The 15735-nt window shown below is 39.3% G+C and overlaps 2 long non-coding RNA genes across 2 annotated transcripts; both read right to left on the bottom strand.

Annotated features, from left to right (window-relative positions):
* Positions 1–9186: 9186 nt before the first annotated feature.
* LOC117445048 (uncharacterized) lies at positions 9187–10333 on the bottom strand. The gene is made up of 3 exons (XR_011643194.1): positions 10203–10333; positions 9832–9959; positions 9187–9384 (listed from the first exon to the last, which is right to left on the bottom strand). It is a non-coding gene; the product is annotated as an uncharacterized lncRNA (long non-coding RNA).
* A 2859-nt stretch (positions 10334–13192) lies between these two features.
* On the bottom strand, positions 13193–15317 carry LOC117445920 (uncharacterized). Its single transcript, XR_004552052.2, has 4 exons — positions 15120–15317; positions 13844–13986; positions 13378–13462; positions 13193–13237 (listed from the first exon to the last, which is right to left on the bottom strand). It is a non-coding gene; the product is annotated as an uncharacterized lncRNA (long non-coding RNA).
* Positions 15318–15735: the final 418 nt, after the last annotated feature.

Here is a 15735-nt window from a genome sequence, read left to right as displayed (position 1 = left end):
GGAGTCACGCATTTTGGTGAGATCAGGTTGCTTTAAGACGTGAACATGGTCATTTTTGTTTTGTAACATTAAATAAAAATTATTTTTAAAAAAGAATTATAAAAAAATAAATACGTGAAAATCACGTGATCGGCTCCGATCCCCGATCACCTGATCGGATCGGGACATCTCTAGTCGGAAATGTGTTGGACTTACATGCCAATAACTAAGAAATCCTGTTATGTGTTACTATGTGATTTCGCTGCCCAGTTTGTCATATGTTGCTTCATTTCAAAACCACACATGTATTTTTATTATCTCCCCCCCCCCAAAATACAAGTCAATGCTAATGTTTTAAACGTGATGAATCATGATTAATAACAGATTCTTATTGTAATAAACGCGATTCTTTTTTTAGCTGATTGACAGCACATAATAGATGTACAACTAGTCTACATTTCCTCCCACTCTACACAAGTGAAATCTATATCCCTGAAACTGTCACAGCCTGCAGTCTCTCTGTATGTCCACTCTCCTGCCCTCCCCTGGTCTCACCTGGTAATGGCGCTTGATGAATAATCAGGGGATGCAGTAATCGTTCATTCTGTAGAGAAATATGAAACATTTCACCTACTACCGTGAGACATTTCCTTGAATACTAGAACATGATCAACTCATGGTGGTGTCAGAGGAAAAGTCAGAAAAGCACCAAAATCATTACAATAAATCATCTGGGAACCCTGAATCTCTGTACTGAATTATGCAAGGAGTTTTCCTATTTGCATATGTCATAGATACGTGAAATCTTTAAGCTGCATGTGGTGCTATAGAGAAGTTAGAGAACACCATAGTAGGAAAGGCATCATGAACATGTGCTCCACCTTTAACAGTGAAGAAAATTGGATATGTTAATGATATATTGACCGCAAAACTCAAAATGTCCCACGTTTTAATTTTGAAAATCTGGTCACCTTATATCAGGGGTGTCAAACTCAAGGCCCGGGTGCCAAATCTGGCCCGCGACCTAATTGTATGTGGCCCGCAAGAGCTTGCAAAGAATATAATATACAATTGGTGTAATTGTTGAATATTTACTTTCAATTATTTGCCCTAGACTTCTGCTTTCAGACGTAGTTATTTGGGAAGATATTACCAGAACTGATAATAGTCCAATGCAGGGCCAACAATGTAATATAATACATTATTTAATATATATTATATACATATGTATATTGATATATCATTAAAATTACAACCGGCCCTTTGAGTGCAACCATAATGCTGTGTCCCGGGATGAAATTGAGTTTGACAACCCTGCCTTATATTAACCAGCGTCGTATGACCGCTTAGCGAGATCTCGTTTGTTAGGCTTAGTTAAGATTAGGGATGGGAACCGGTCAACACATCCTCACTCCCAGGTCGGCCTATGTTGACGTTATGTCAAGTCCCCTGCCGGCTTTTTCCAACGCAAGGGGGGGGGCCTTAGCGTCCATTTTCAACGCGAGGGGGGGGGGCCTTAGCGTCCATTTTCAACGCAAGGGGGGGGGCCCTTAGCGTCCATTTTCAGCTTTCCGGGATGTCCATGTGCTTCTATGGACGCTCATGGAAGCACGGCATTCGTTTGTGTCAACTGCCCTTAAAGGCAATGAAGACACTACACTACCCAGAATCCCCAGCTATCGTTTGGACTACACCATGTGCTCTGTTTGACAAACCCCGTGATAGTCCTCAAGCTCTGTGATTGGAGAGTGTGCTCCGAGGGTTACCGAGCCTCGAACAGCACTTGAAATGGGATGGAACCACGCAGACTGTTCAAAACTGGATTTGAACGGGTCCACCGCGTCCCCCCCCCTCCCCCACCCCGTCCCCAGAACTACACATGCTGGCTATTCTGTTTCGCAACATGTTCTCTATGGCACGTCTCTACTGGGAGTTGTAGTTTTAAAAGACGTTTTCGTATTTCCCATAATAAGAAGTTGCCAGTATTAAACTGTGTACATCCCTGGAGGTTTAGGGGACAGGAAACACTCACATTTAAAACATATAATTAATAAATGGGTGAAAATTGCTGGTGCCCATAATGGGCAGTATTAATATATATACCCACACGCCAGCTAAGGTCAGAAGAGCTTTATTTAACAGCTGGACTTATGTTTGTGACCCCTCCTGTTGTTAATTGATAACATTACATTACATTACATTAATTGATAAGCCTGAAACATGCACTTGTCAAGGTTCATAGGCACATTTTGCAAATATGGCAGTAGCCATCGATCAGCTTAAGATAAGATATACTTTATTGATCCCAAGTTGGAACATATGCGTTACATCAGCATGTGTAACAGTTAAATATGCAGTGGTGTTTATTTGTAAATCATTTAGTATAATCACACAAATTCTGTGTTTTATATTTAACAATTCTGTGTTCTTTATTTATTGATTGTTCAATACCTGACAAGGCCGGAGATGAAATATCTGCATACATCTTATAAGAGCATAATACATTATGTATAATATCAGTTAAAATAAGTGCTTCAACATAGTTAACATTGCTGGAGGTATGCACAAATATTGATAGATGTCTTGTAATGCACTATTGAGGAACCTGCGACCCAAGTTTTTCATTCAGTGCAGAACTACACCATAGTTGTGTAGGCCTATATGATCTGTCAATAAACCTTAGAAAATCTTGAAATCTTGAACGGGATGTGCAAAATAGTCATTATATACAGTCTTTAATTAACTATTAGTAGAGAATAACGAGTAATGAATATACTTTATAGGGATCCTATTAATATCTAATAATAAAAATAATGAAATTCAATAACATGCTTTAACCACCAGGTGTCTCTTTATATCATCTGTGCACCTTTATGGTGTAAATACAGCCTATCTACCAATTGGATCAAATATAAAAGTGAGCCGAATTAGTGTTGATACGGCAAAGAGACGTATTGTGTGAAAAGAAATGTAAGATGTTGTTTAATGGCTGATATATTTATGATCCACGTCACGTTTTCAGTTCCTCATGTTTGTCTTCTCATCAGGGCTCTATAAATACAGAACTACGGCAGATATGTAATATTTAATGCAGCCGAACCGTGTATTACAATGCCGTTATGTGATGACTTTCAAAGAGAAAAGCAAGCACACTCGGAATAAGGTATTATTTTATTTTCTTTAAACGTTTTCGGTCTGTTTCCGGTATTTGTTAATGACGATGTGCTGTGAGATGTGAGACTGGAATTGCACAGGGGGAAATAACGTATCTTTAGATGCGGATTTTGTTAACTAATATGTTTGCGCTGTGGACCAACACTATACATTGACGGGGAAGGGGGTAGCAATAAAGATAACACCATTAAACAGTTACACAACATAACAGAAATAATATCGATAGCAGCGTCCCTAGCAACCACCTTGGTAACAATGAAAACGTTGGACGCAATTTCCTGAAGTAATCTTCATAATAACTAGCAAACTAAAGATCATGTACATCCACTGCACACATAATCTGAAATAACAACTCATATTTCTCGCATCAAATGACATCAAAACGCATTTTAATAGCCAAACTAACTTTAAAATAGGCATTTTACACCCAGAATAAAACGAAGTTCGGCCATGTTTTCTTTTTCTGCAGGGAGAAATGATAGCTGGGGATTCTGGGTAGTGTAGTGTCTTCTGCCATCATTTACTCCGAAAAAAGATTTGTTTCTCCGAATCGAAGGGGAAAAATACAAAAGCATTGCACACAATTTAAACCAATCAATGTTGTGTAATTAACAAGGATAATCTGGTGTTTTTTAGTCGATGAGTAGTGCAGATATCACTGTAAAATCAATCGTCAGTAAGGGGAATATTTACTTCCGGGTGTACAATTCTCCGCTATCCAATGAGAATGGACGCTCACATTGCCTTTAAGGGCAGTCGACACAAATGAATGCCGTGCTTCCATGAGCGTCCATAGAAGCACATGGACATCCCGGAAAGCTGAAAATGGAGCTAAGGCCCCCCCCCCTTGCGTTGAAAATGGACGCTAAGGCCCCCCCCCTTGCGTTGAAAATGGACGCTAAGGCCCCCCCCCTTGCGTTGGAAAAAGCCGGCAGGGGACTTGACATAACGTCAACATAGGCCGACCTGGGAGTGAGGATGTGTTGAACCGGTACTAAGTCAATACTGGTACCTGATTGGACGGTATCGGTATACCGTTAAGCCGCTGGACAAACGGTGCAACCCAGTCTCACGGCATTTCGTGTTCACCAACACGATTTTTAATCTATTGATTCGTGTTCACCATCACGATTTGCCCCTTTTTTTCGTGTTGTACAGCACGATTTTAAAAGCAATGTATTTCTACTGGTAACGTGTTTCGTGCCTGCAGGCTGCAGCACGTCTTTTTCTCCGGTCGGGTCGTGGAAGACCGGAAGCTGTGTGGTTCATAAAAACATGTTCTTACTCAATATCAAGCCACAATTATTGCTTTTATTTTAAATCGTATAATTTCTGACTTTTGTTGCCATCTGTGAGGAAAATAAATGGGGCTCAGAGCCTCAGGATACTGAAATCTGTATTTTTAAATATTTTTTTCCTTCTAATTTGTTATTCTTTTCAAAATAACACACTGTTATTTACTCACCAATAACACACAATTATCCTTGCTTTTATTTATTGGTTTAATTCCATAATCTCTGGCTTTTTTGGTGTCCGTCAGGAACTGAATTTCAAAATAAAAATAACCGGAAACAGACGTAGGCCTATAAGGGACATTTCGAACATCATTGCGATTGTCAACATTTCTGAGTTTAGGATGGCCGAAGACACAACACTACCCATAATCCCCAGCTATCGTTTAGGACTACAGTCCTTACGCAGAGCGTCAAACAGCTGTGTGAAATGGAACGAAACCACGCCAGATTATCCAAAAATGGAATCGAACACCCCCCCAGAACAACACATGCTGGCTATTGTGTTTCGCAAAATGTTCTATGGGACGTCTCAACTGAACGTTTTCGTTTTTCCCACAATTAGAAGTTGCCATTATTAAAAACATTGGTGTTATCAAATGTAAAACATATAATTAATAAATGGGTGAAAATCACTTGTGTCCATAATGCGCAGCATTAATATATACCCACATGACAGCTCATTGCTACTTTGTAATTCTACTCCACTACAATTCAGAGGTTAGCCTGGTATTTTTACTCCACTGCATTTATTTGAGTTACTTTGCAGATTCTGATTAATTATATGAAATATATAAACAACCCTTAAATCAGACTTTAGTTACACCTGAGTAAAATTCAGGTAAGGTGATTGTCAAGTGCCAACAATCAGAAGAGATATTTGATAGTTGGTGCTTGAGAAGACTAAACATGTATCTGCAATTGACATGAATGGAAACAAGTAATAAAGTATATTCATTACTCGTTATTCTCTACTAATACTTAATTAAAGACTGTATATTATGGCTATTTTGCACATCCCTTTCAAGATTTTCAAAGGTTTATTGACATATCATACACAACTACGGTGTAGTTATGCAATGAATGAAAAACTTGGGTCACAGGTTCCTCAACAGTGCATTACAAGACATCTATCAATATGTGTGTACCACCACCATTAAACTGTCATATTCAGCACATTTCTTATTCTATCTACATACATAAGAGTATAATTAATGTGTATAATATCAGTTAAAATAAGTGCTTCAACATAGTTAACATTGCAGGAAAGCAATATAGTAGACGTTAATTACTTTGTCAGGCTTAATATTTAATATTTAATGTTTAAATAAAGGTTAATCCGTTTTTCTGTTTTGCACCTCCTCCTATTAATATCTTTGTACATCCTGCACTAAACTGTTTTATTGTAGAGATCACTTATAGTATCTTCTTGATTTTTTATATTCTATATTTATACTTTCCCCCTATGAAAGTATGTACTCTTAATATTTTTTTAATCAAATATAACACATAAAAACAATAATTCAATAACGTGCTTTAACCACTAGGAGGTGCACACAAGGTACACACAGCCATAACAACTTTGTATTATTAGTGTGTATGTACAACATCTGAAGATGTATAGTTTTATGCATGCTTTCACATCATTTTACAGCATATTGCTATACTATTTCAGACTCAGTATTTACATTCAAAGAAAATCAGTAATATCTTTAAAAACTACAGTCCTTTTCTATCAGCTGTGCACCGTTATGGTGTAAATATAACCTATCTATGAATTAGATCAAATGTAAAAGTCAGCCGAATTAGTGTTGATACTGCAAGGAGACGTATTGTGTGAAGAGAAATTGAAGATGTTGTTTAATTGTTGATATATTTATGATCCACGTCAAGTATTCAGTTTCGGCGCCATTTCTTCCAGTTTTTCCAAAGGTCTTCTCATCAGGGCTCTCTAAATAAAGAACTACGGCAGATCTGTAATATGTAATGCAGCCGAACCGTGTATTACAATGCCGTTATGTGATGACTTTCAAAGAGAAAAGCAAGAGCACTCGGAATTAAGTATTATTTTATACTTTTAAAATGTTTTCCGGATTTCATATAATATAAACACCAACTCCCAGCATGCATTGCGGCTAACACATCCAATCAGAGAGCTTAAAACCATAGCTGAGGATCTTGGGTAATCACTCGAAATGCCTACGTCTGTTTCCGGTTATATTTATTTTGAAATTCAGTTCCTGACGGACGCCAAAAAAGCCCAAGATTATGGAATCAAACCAATAAATAAAAGCAAGGATAATTGTGTGTTATTGGTGAGTAAATAACAGTGTGTTATTTTGAAAAGAATAACAAATTAGAAGGAAAAAAAGATTTAAAAAATACAGATTTCAGTATCCTGAGGCTCTGAGCCCCATTTATTTTCCTCACAGACGACAACAAAAGTCCGAAATTATACGATTTAAAATAAAAGCAATAACTGTGGCTTGATATTGAGTAAGAACATGTTTTTATGAACCACACAGCTTCCGGTCTTCCACGACCCGACCGGAGAAAAAGACGTGCTGCAGCCTGCAGGCACGAAACACGTTACCAGTAGAAATACATTGCTTTTAAAATCGTGCTGTGCAACACGAAAAAAAGGGGCAAATCGTGATGGTGAACACGAATCAATAGATTAAAAATCGTGTTGGTGAACACGAAATGCTGTGAGACTGGGTTGAACGGTGCTGCTATCGGTATATGTGTTACGTCTACTTCCTTAGTTTAACTTTAAACCATTCTGGTTGGTTAGGAACCCTCATCCCGTGTGATGTATCCGGTTTGAGACCCCTCTTATTGGCCACTGTAAATGCCACTCGTCATCTCTCTCAACAGCGCTCTTATTATTGTTGTGAGACTCCCGCAGGCATGGCGGACAGAGCGAAGCGATCGAATTTCTGGGTGCACTTTAAAAAATGTAGTGGCGATAGAGCAAGGTGCAATCTATGTACTCAATTAGTTGCTTGTAAAGGGGGTAACACAAGCAACTTAATGAAGCATTTGCAAACGAGACACTCATTGAATCTAAAACGGTGCAACGTATTTGATAGCCTCAACAATGTGGCTGCTAGCGATACTGCTAGTGCTAATAGTGCTAGCGGGCTTCAGCCGCGCCGAAGGCTCGCAGGCAGGTCAGCTGCTGTGCACGGGTAATATGTTTTGTTTACCTGAGTGAAGTCTTGCAGGGTTGCCTTGTCTTTTTTTAGTTTATTAACACTGCCAGTGTATTCATGTGAGCTCCTACACCTATAATAATGTAGCCTTTCATTGAATGCTTTATAAACCAGTTAAACGTACAGATGTCATTGTGAATTGGAAAACTGCATTTAAATGTTGTTAAAAGTCAACGTTTCAATGTATGGTTCAGCAATTGTTGGTCGTTTACTAGGAATTTACATATTTTAAGCTCAAATACTTTGTTCTACGTTTAAACCTTCGGACACATTTTGACATGTTTCAGTTCAGCACATCATTTATTTTGTGATGATTTAACCTGTTAAGCCCGAGAGACCCCAGTACCGGGGCACTCCCGCAACATCTTGCAGGAAACAGTGTCTGAGGGCATGTTCATTTAATAAACTATGAATGTTTTATATCCATATAACGGGAAGAAACTCATCTAAATGATCATTTTAATTTTTTTTTCAAAAAGAACCCCACAATGCTAACGCTGAGCCTCTGAATTAGCAACGAGCGAAAAATGCTAACAGATGACTACACCGAAATTCACTCACAAAACCTTATTATTTATCTTTGCTGTACATCCAACCCATCGTTTCACATCGTGAGGTGACACAGAATCGAGGGGTACCCTCATTATCACTCAATTATACGAACTCTCGGAGATAATAACAAGAACAGACATCAACACATATGGCGCTAGGTAGCTACAAACGCTAACATGGCTCACCTGTGTCGTAGTCTGGTCAAAAGTGGTCTTCAATGGCATTAAAATGATAAAAACGCTGCTGAAGTTAATCCATACACTCTTAAAACGACTGGGTTAAAAACAACCCAATCTGGGTAGTTTCCCAACCCAGCGCTGGTTAAATATTGGACAGAACACACGCTAGGTTAATTTAACCCAACAAATTGGGTTGGTTATTTAACCCAACAAATTGGGTTGGTTATACAAGTTATATTACCAACCCAATTTGTTGGGTTATATAATATTACCCAACACATTGGGTTGGTTATATAACCCAATGAAGGGTTCACATTGACTACACTGCTGGGTTTAGTTATGAATTATTACTAATTATAATGGGTTGTTCCCTTTTATAATTGACATTTCATTGGCACAACTGATAGTCATTAATTTAACTAAATTATCACATTATCACAATTGTGTGATACATCTTGTTGGCATTTACTCACCTCTGATCCTTCGGTTGTTTTCTTGATCAAATATATTCTCACACCAATGTAACAATAATGATTTATTAAAATTAAAATCACAGAATCAAAACACATCAAAAAATAAAATTCCCAGTTCCTCACACAAGGGTTATTGATACAATGTAGAGATGTGGAACAAGAGGGAGAGGAGAGAGAAAGGAAGAGATGGGTGGGGGGGATGCAGGCCAGTCTACTTGCAAGCATGTATTTGCGTTTTCAGGAACTTCACTGCTGGGGAAACAGTTCCCTCGAGTTCATAAACAACATTCTGGAAACATTGCCAAGTAGGCAAACACTGATTTGTATAGTTTATGTCAAAGACATAAAAACTCTTGAAACAGGTATCCACAGCTGCGAGAGCCGTCTCAGTCTCAATAGCCTTGCCTGAGATCACAACAAAGGCTTGAGAGCACAGCATCCCATCCTGAAGCAGTAGCACGAACGGGCACGACCTGGACGATTTGGCTTGCTCCAAATACTCCACCATGTTAGTTCCGACCTATGATGAGAAAGAAAAGAAAAAAGATAAGTATTTCTACCGGTGCAGAGAAATTGTCATCAGCTCTCTACTGAAGCTCTTTCAACCCCCTCCCACCCCATCAGCTGATTTAAGAAAGAAGCGTGACAGCCCTAAATTCAATGGCGTGGTCTTAAACAATTTATTCTGGGTGCGTGGCCAGTCTACTTATGTGTGGTCTGTGGTTTATACATCCCACGTCGATATGGAGTAACAACTTACACCGAGTTACAACTTGTAAGAATAGTGCTTCATGAAATGAGTATTCTGACAAACGTTAAGCTGTGTCACTCATTCCACGAATACAATCTTTACAAGTTGCACCTCGTTGTAAAGAGGAATCAGGCTTTCCAACAGTGTAAAAGAACAATTGGAGTCATTTCACTATGAATTTATATTTGAATTTCTGTTCAAAGGTAAATAACTTACAGGCTTAACATCAATGAAGAATCTCTTTGATTCTTCCACACTGGCGCGGACCAATGTTCTGCCCTGTTTATAAACAGGCGGAGGGAGCATGACAGGCAGCAGCATCAGGGCTACTTCTCCCCTGGCATCTGTAGGAGGACAATTATGGGTGTCAATATAGACTTGAATAGTCGTATAATACAATAAAATAAAGGTCCACATCAATCAAATCACCAAAAAAAATGTCTTTCTTGTGAGTGTTTTGTTAGTTAAGTTCTTATGTATAGTGCATTTGAGTATCCAGAAAAGCATGATATAAAAACAAACTCCTTATTATTATTAGTAAGGTATTCTTTACATTTGCTAAGTTTGTTATAAAATAACTATCTTACCCAGATTGATCTGTTCCTCTGGCAATGCGAGTTTCCCTTCGCGTTTCGCCAGACGAATGATCTTGTCAGCGTAAAGAGGAACCCACGTTTCGAAGAGTTTAGGTGCAGGCTCTGCGAAGAGGATCGAAAAATGTTGTGCAATCTAAAAGATGGAGACAAATTGAGAAACATGGTCATTTAGACAATATGACAATACACTCACTATTCCTAGTGCATAGTAAAATAGTACATTTTCCTGACCATAAAGTGATGACGTTTTAAATACAGGACAAATAAAGATATTGACATAATTCTGGCAAGTTGACAAGACCTATGATGGCTAAGCTCCAATACTTAAAGAAGCAAGGTTAATAAAAGCATGACCAAGATTTAGCCTGTAGGAATCCAAACTCACGAGTAGTGACAATGCATAACAGAATGTGCACACGCTACTGTATGTGCACAAGAATTATATGCACCAACTCTATTACTTCTGAAAAGAAGTGGGCTTTATACAGCATGTCCTGTGTATACTATTGGAATAACTCATTTACACCTGAGGCCGATTCTAAAAATGCCTTCTAAATCCTGACCTAAGTTTTCTGAAAAACTTCAAATATTTATTCAAAAATTACAAAAAATGTATGTTGCTATACTGTACATAGCAACAGGAACGCCAAAAGGGGTTCCTGTCCTGAAAGGTATAGTTATTCCTCAGGTCCCCAAAAACATGGTCCAGGTGATTTTCTTTCAAAAGAAGCAATATATTCCATTTTGTGTCGCTCTGTCCTAATTCTCCAATAAGCAATGAGTAGTTTCCATTCTCACAAAATGGCTAAACGCGTCTCCTCCTGGAGGAGAGCCTGGCTTCTATTTACCAAACTGCTCTAGCAAACAGGCGCCAGGCTACTATACATATATTTGAGTTTTGACATACCATGCCTGGAGTAGTAAGACGAGGGAACATGGCCAGGACTTCGAGTGCTCGGCCCGTATCCATCCTGCCCTGTACTGGCAGCTGTCCCGCATATATGCCTCCACCTGGGCGAGGGGCTGCGAGTAATTCTTCAACCATTCTGCAAACTGCACAGCTCGCTCTTCGGATATGGTGGCTGCTGTAAAATACAAAAGATCACATTGTTGTCAAATATAAATATTACACCAGGCCATGCGACCCCGGTGATCTCTCAATGTGCTATACACTATTTTCTTATGTCACTGATATGACAGGGTTCTATAGGTTTGAAGTGATGCCTACGTGTGCCAACTTCCTGGTATATAAAAGTTGCGAAATCCTCTGAGACAACATTGATGCAGCAATTGAGGCAGTTTCACAGAAAAACAAAATTAATGGAATAACAGCTCTAAAGCCAGAGCAGAATTCTGCACTGAGATTTAAAGACCCCGTGAAGTGTGCGCCTGTGCATGATCTGTTATGCTAATACATATAGTAATGACCAAAATTGTCCATTGAAACCCATATCAAAAGATGTTGGAATAGCAACTAATTTGATGAGTTTTGAATTTGCTGCCGTGAAATCCGCAGTTGACCTCCGCCTTTGTGGGCGTGGCTTGCGAGCTACTGCGTGACGTCACAAGATGGTCGCCTCCGAAGTGTTTACATTCATCACAGTGTATTGTTTCTCTGTTTCAAAGTCTAATTTATCAAAGTTTTTGAGCGAGTATTTTACTGGAAAGTGTGTCGGAGTCGACTGGAAGTGATTGCCAATCGAGAAAACCTGACAATGGAGGCGACAGTGAAGAAAAAGGGAGGAAAAACACACGGGAAGCGATGCATTGCCGCTGGCTGTAGTAATGTCAAGTCTGCCGAAGTGGCGATGTTTCTGTTCCCAAAAGATGAAGGTGAGTCTGGCTGGTGTCATTGTTTCGTAGATTCGTTGATTGTTCATGACAAATAAAGGCCACTGGTCGATTCGAGAGAGAGAGAGAAAGAGAGACTGAGAGAGTTACAGGGTTGTTGTTAGCATCTAGTGCTAGCTCGGAGCTAACGGAGATTAGCTGTTTCAAGAGGGAGAGTCCTCTCCTGTTGGACTGAGAGAGATAATGTCAGCTCAGGGAGGTAAAGGACTCTGAGTGATTAGATTGTAAACTGTAGCCTAAGTTATCTCAGTTGGTTTGGTCATCTATGTAAACAAATATTTCCATCTATGTTAGTTGTGTAAAATAGGTTAAGAAATCCTTCCAATGTTTTTTGATTATTGAAATATGTTTGATATGAGTGTTGAGAGCTGTATCCATAAATCTCTTAATGTTGCCCTCAAAGTGCACCAGATTGATGCCTTTAACTTCAATTTAAAGAAAAACATCTTCCCGGGTGAGGGTATGAGGTCATCACAAATAAAACAGGTTCACATGGATAGGATACTAGATAAGTGTGCACACTCATTATGTACATTACACATTTTTCTTGGATTTGTTAACACTATAGTCCCTAATATATTTGTAGAAAGGCAGGAAATGGAATTAAATCGAGAAAAACTGTCAAAATCAATCATTTCTCTCACACTTGTATCACTTTCCAAAGTCTCCGCCATGTTTACAATCACAACTGGGCCCATCTTGTGACGTCACCGCCGCTATCGTCTGCAACTTCCGGTAGGCTCAGACGGCCGTTATTATTATTATTTTTTTTAATTTTTCATAATTAATTAATCAATAATTAAAATTATTTTAGCCATGAACAGGCACAATGATATGTAAGGAATGAAACTGCCATTTCATTTTGGCGCAAAAAAATGCACTTCACTGGCACTTTAAGATGCAGCATTACAGGCTGCGTAACAAATATGACGCCATAGAGAATACTTTGTTGCAGAGCTGTCTGTCAGATTACAAATACCACTCTAAACCAGAGGCAAATCTGGGACAGACATTGCATTACCTGGTATGACTATCCTGCTGGGCACAGTGTCTTGTTCCCTCTGTGGCCTGCGCCCGTGCGAGCTCCTCCTCAACTGCTTCCTGATATTACGGAGTCTTTCTTCTAGGAACCCGGTTGCTGGGTGGTGGGATCGCCCCTTGGCATACCATGTTCCCTGACAAGATATTAAAATAATCCCCATATAAACCCATGAGCATAACATGTCTACTTGACCCTGTGCATATACATTCAATTTAAAAAAGAATCAATCTTTTTTTAGATAGTATTTAGTTTTACTTCACAAAAAGTACTCACAAAACCACTGCCACTGTCATCGTTTAAGCAGGGGAATGCATGAATCAAGGCGGAAGCCAGGGCAATTTTCATCACCGCGGTAGGTCTGAAAATGGCCAACATGTACAGATACAATCATTAGACAATAAAACAGTCGTCATACTGTAAAAACACTCTAAATGTCAAAAAGACAAGTAATAGTATTTGAGAACATTGTGGTCTTAGGCCAGGAGCCCATCTCCTGTGTATGTTGCGTCAGACAGCTTGATGTACACTTACAATCTTAGGACATAGGTCTAACGCCAATATGTCACAGGGACTTATCCCTAATCCTACCCTTGATACTGAAAGCCAAGCAGGGAGGCATCGGTTACCATTTTGAACAGTATTTGGTATGACTTGGCCGGGGATCGAAGTCATGACCTTTCAAAGTCAGGACGGACACTAATCTAAAAACGAAATCCTCCTTCTGTAAATTTGTACTCACGTTTCTCCACATTTTTCAATGAGGTGAGACACCAAAATCCGCACCATGGCCTTTCTTTCCTTTCCTGTGATCAGTTGGTCTGTGTCCAGGCTCTCCACTATAGACCTGCCCTCAGGCACGGCAGAAAGAACAGCACGGATATCCTGAAAGAATACAGACAAAAAGGCAAATAAACTCGGTGACGCGGAGATCAGGGGAACATATCTGACAGCGGCACAGCAACACCGAACACCGAGCAGTCTGCTTTCATATACATATTCAGTGTGCAGTTCCTTTGGCATTAGGGCAGGGATATCTAGATACTTTCCAAGGTTTGACATAATGAATTGTGCTACTTTTAAAGCAAGCAACGATGTTTTCAAATCTGTAATCAAAAAGCTCCTCAAAAACACTATCAAAGCAGTTCCTGCCGTTGCTACGTTCGTTCCAACAGTAACAACGGACTACATTTCTTAGCGGAATTTAAATTTAAATCAATACATAAAACCATTTTTTAAATCAATAAAATCATTTTCTAAATCCATAAAAGCATTTCAATTATTATTGGGAGTCATGTCGTTACTTTGTTGAGAATGTGGCCGTGTAATAAGCGGGATAATGTGCACATTGCATAATGTGCCTTCAAGCCGATCTAGATCCCTCCCCAAAAAAAAACAAAAACCGGCTCGTTTGTCCCCTGCAATTATTATTATCCCTCAATCGAGTTCGCTATTCAGCTAGCAAACGTTAGCTTAAACAAACGTAACATGCAACGTTAGCCTAATCTAAAATGCTCTACTACGGCGTACCTTTCATGTGTCTCGTCAGCGCAGAGTCTCGCATAGTTATGTTTACAAACTTTGCAGGAGGCTACTCGTGGGCTTGACCCTCGTCTTAGCCATGGCTTTGTCTTCTGCTAGCCAACGCTCGTTGAAACGGCAACCTCCTGTCACACAGTTATCTATCACTCTCATCAGAATGCCCAGGTCACACGTAACACAAACACTTGCAGGTCGCGCGCATAGCGCGGGAAGGTGCAGCGGAGCTGTTTTATGTAGAAGCGAAGCAATTCTTTTCTTTTAATCTAAAAAGCGAACTATTCAGTCAGACAGCAATTTATTGTTAAAGTAAAGCATTTACATTTTCAAGCACTTCATCTCAATTTCAAGCACTTTCCCAACCTTGAAAACACCACGTCAAATCAAGCATTTTCAAGGATTTCAAGCACCCGTACGAACCCTGCATAACACAGTACCCATAAAATGAAGGCATGGAGATGACTTATAAATTAGCTTACCTCTGAACCTTTCTATCAGCCCTGGAAGCTGCCACTCAATCAACTTTGAGGTCACAAAATCGTCCATCTATTGTTCGTATCAACCTGAAACATCAACACAAACAGAGTCCATTAAGAAAAAAACATACAATAACATGAAATAAGATTCAGTAGTCCAAACGTCTTTTCACTGTTTTAACATAACGGTTAGGCCTAACGTTAACGTTACCAAAGTTTTAGTCGGTGGTTAAACGGGTGCTGTGGAAAGCCTGGTGAGCTAGCTAGGTGAGGCCTGCTAGCATGCAGAGGCTAGCTGATTCACCACCGCGCTTTCCTCTCCATAACACTCACTTGTGTGATATTGCATTAAAAGCCAAATTGACGAGATAACTAACGTTGTCCTTCTAGCTACAATACATGACACATTTCTCGGGTCATTTCGAGTAACAACAACATAGTGTGTTTGCTACATAGCTAGCCAGCTAACGTGTTAGCTTGTTACTTTGATGCAATGTACACAATAGTGCTCCACGAACTTACATCTTAACAACAATATGACGCTTTATATAATAATATCAAGTCGACTACATGGTAAAACAATGTATATGTAATGCATGTAACAAACCTTGCTTTGAGT

This window comes from Pseudochaenichthys georgianus, chromosome 4, assembly GCF_902827115.2.
Source record: "Pseudochaenichthys georgianus chromosome 4, fPseGeo1.2, whole genome shotgun sequence".
Taxonomy (NCBI): Eukaryota; Metazoa; Chordata; class Actinopteri; order Perciformes; family Channichthyidae; genus Pseudochaenichthys; species Pseudochaenichthys georgianus.
The sequence above is the reverse complement of the archived record's forward strand: the minus strand, read 5'-3'. Positions and strand labels throughout refer to the sequence as shown.